This window comes from Frankliniella occidentalis, unplaced genomic scaffold, assembly GCF_000697945.3.
Source record: "Frankliniella occidentalis isolate FOCC.00 unplaced genomic scaffold, Focc_3.1 Scaffold108, whole genome shotgun sequence".
NCBI lineage: Eukaryota > Metazoa > Arthropoda > Insecta > Thysanoptera > Thripidae > Frankliniella > Frankliniella occidentalis.
In genome coordinates this window covers 89,808-93,070 of record NW_026267237.1, presented here as the reverse complement: position 1 = coordinate 93,070, position 3,263 = coordinate 89,808, and positions in this window count along the sequence as shown.

Sequence of the window (3,263 nt, the reverse complement as noted above, 5' to 3'; positions counted from 1 at the left end):
GTATGCCAGGCGCGTCGCAGCGTAACAGTGTTTCGTGAGATATCGCGAAGCCTGTTACGCGAGACGTGGTCTGGCGTACATCTACCTAGTTTATGATCAAGATCAGGCGTACTGTCATAATCCTTTTCGTAATTTACGGGAACTGTAATCGGCTGAGCGATTAGCGAAGCCCATTCCCATTACTCCACTGGCCGGAAAAGCCTTATTCTGTCTGTTGGTCTGTCGCGCTTGTGGCCTGTCGCGCCTGCGACCCGTTGCGCCTGTGCTTTTACGCGCTTGTGAGCCACTCCCAAATCCAAAACCATCAAAATGTATTTTTTACCGAATATTTTTCCATGGGTTTCTAAGGAGTAATTCGTAAAAGTATAAACTTTGGGCGAAAATTTCGTCCGTTTCGCTGTATCTCGTACCGTTTGGGTGCTAGGAGGCATTTCTTGGCGAAAAGAAGGTGAAAACGACCAAATGGTCTGTAAGGTCGTACATAAAAAAGGGCCCCATATAGGGTATTCCAATGGAGCGCGGAGCGGAAGCAAGAAGAACAAAAACGGTATGCGGGCAGACAGCGCTCGCAGAGACTGCGGGGAGGATGAGAAGCAGGACGACTTCACCGACACCCAAGGGGAAATCGACTTCGCACCCGGCGCGCCAAAAGTACGACGAAACGCAACGCGTTTCCACTATTCTATTAAAAGTGACCGCGCATGAGTTAAGTGTGCCCCCTTTCTGCTCCATCCTACAGACCTTTCATCTCTTCCCGGACACGGCCGTCATTCACATCTACAACAATCTACCCTTCGCCTCAGTGCAACAGCTGATGAAAGTAAACAGGAGGACGAGGCAGTTGGGAAGGTGCCACTCAGTTTGGCTACTCAGGTGCATCGAGGTGGACCACACCAGATTCTCGTCGCCACGCCAGGCCGACGAATTCTTCGCCTTCCACAAGAAGATGGTCGGGGAGAGGGTGCCGGGACCGCGGTGCCTCAGGCTGCCTATTGAACGATTCCCGGCCGATGGCGGCATCGAAAACCTTCACCATTTTTAACCCTCCGATCGTTCTACTGATGTCTTTCTAGCGACGTTATTCCTTTGCCCCCCCCCCCTCCCCTGGCGCCGGGAGACGCCGTCCTGCACCTGCAGTGGTTCAGGGTGTCCGACGTCCCCTGCTCCACGACACAGTCCCTGCTGCGGGCCCACGGCGCCACGCTGAAGGAACTGGAGCTGCGGGTGGGCACGGCGGGGAGTAAAGCATGGTCACACAGCTACATCCCTTTACTCAACAAGTATTATTTATCCCCAATACTAGGGAGTAGCACGTTTGGTGGGACATCAACTATTGCAAATTATTTGATCCGTTCAAGAAGATGACTATGACGAAGAATATATCATTTTATTTATGGCAAAGTTAAATCCTACGCTTGTTTTCATTGAGATTTTTATAATTTGTTTTATAATTTTACATCTCAATGATAATTTTACATCTGAATGAGTAAAACAATGCAACATGTACTCAACATTAGCACCATAACCTAAGTTGAGCATGTCGAAATTTTCTGTTCAGCAACGACAACAGTGTAGTAAAACAGAATGAGCATTAAAACAGAACAAATCTTAGCAAACATTCAGAACCGAAAACTCGTGTATCTACTCAATGAATAACATTCAAAAGGATACACAACCGAACCCGAGGGGGCCGCAACTTCTGCCAATCGGTGTACAGATTTCAATCCAGTCATTTTCCAGTCACTATCCAGTCATCCAGTCACCCAATCCCCAATCATCAACTAGTCGGATATTTTTGTCATAACTTGAAAGACAGAGGAGTATTTATTGTACTCTTGATATTATGTCACTAGTACATCTTATAGCAATTCAAATTAATTGGAGGATAAAATTAGCAGCAGACAATACTTTTTCACAATAATTAAAATAACATAAATTGTTTTAGGTGAAGGTCATCACTTTTCATCTCCGTAACACCAAAGATTGGAGTTTGTGTTTTTACAGTTCATTCTCTGAACTAGGTAGTTGAAGGGAGAAAGGTATAACAATAGAAACTAAATCAAGTTGTCATCACATAGGCTTTTACTCATATTATCTAATTTGGTGGTTAATTATTGATTGCCTGAAAGAAGCGCTTTCTGGGATTCGGTATGGAACTCGCTTTCCTCAAATCAAAAATATCTGCCGCAGCTTCTTGATATGTTTTAATGTTAAACTCAAACCTAATTTTAATAACCAGAAAGGAATTTTGCATAATGTCGAAGGTCTCTACACTGAATTGTATACATATTTCTTCAAAAAGTTCTATTGCGGTTTGGAATGGAATGGAACAAAGTGGGGTCGTTGGGGTTTTAACACCATTCGTTCTCTTAGTTTCCTTGATACTAAACCCAAGAGCCATCTCCCATGCAACTTAAGAGAGTTTCTTGAGAGAAAGTTTGGAAAACCGTTCCAAATGGTTCAAAATGAACGTTTTTTCTAACTCTTCCAAAATTCACCAGAAAAAAAAATAAAAAATAGGGATGGTTTTTGGACCAATACTAATTAATAATATTTTGGTCAAAATCGAAGTGAGTCGAGTAAAGCCTTTTGATTCAGGCTTGATATGCGGAGACGCTTCACGTAGAAATTCAAAGTTTTCATCGTGCTTTACTTATCAAGAGAGCATAAAATACGTGGTCATCGAGCGTTTGTCCACAAGAACAAGTCTAAATTGGCCTGAAAGTAGCAGTGGTAGTTTTGAGAATGGTCTGTGAAGGACTAATAGGCAATTCATCTTACTCCGGTGTGTGGCAATTTCACCAATCATACAGCCTTCCAGTCATTTTCCAGTCACCCAGTCACAATCCAGTCAATTTCCAGTCAACCAATCATGTTCCAATCATGTTCCAATCTCTCCAGTCAACCAGTCATTTTCCCAATCAGCCAATCCCTATCCAATCATCTCCAGTCACATCCAGTCATTTGATTGGCAATCGGTGTACACATTTTTGGGGAGTTGCGGCCCCCTCGACCGAACCTGTCAGACGGAATGATAACACACTCCGCACTCTTGTCCCTAAACCACAGAAGCATACTTTCATTTCTGTCATTTCCTTTTATTTTCTTACGCACAGAAATGGCAAATAGAAAAGTAATATAGCGATGTAAGAGGATTGCTAGTTTTACATTCGTGTAGGTACCAGACAGGATATAGGAGGCCAACAACAACAAGGCGCAACAACAGCGACTAAAGCGTGGCAGACTGCCCCATTGCAGACCCC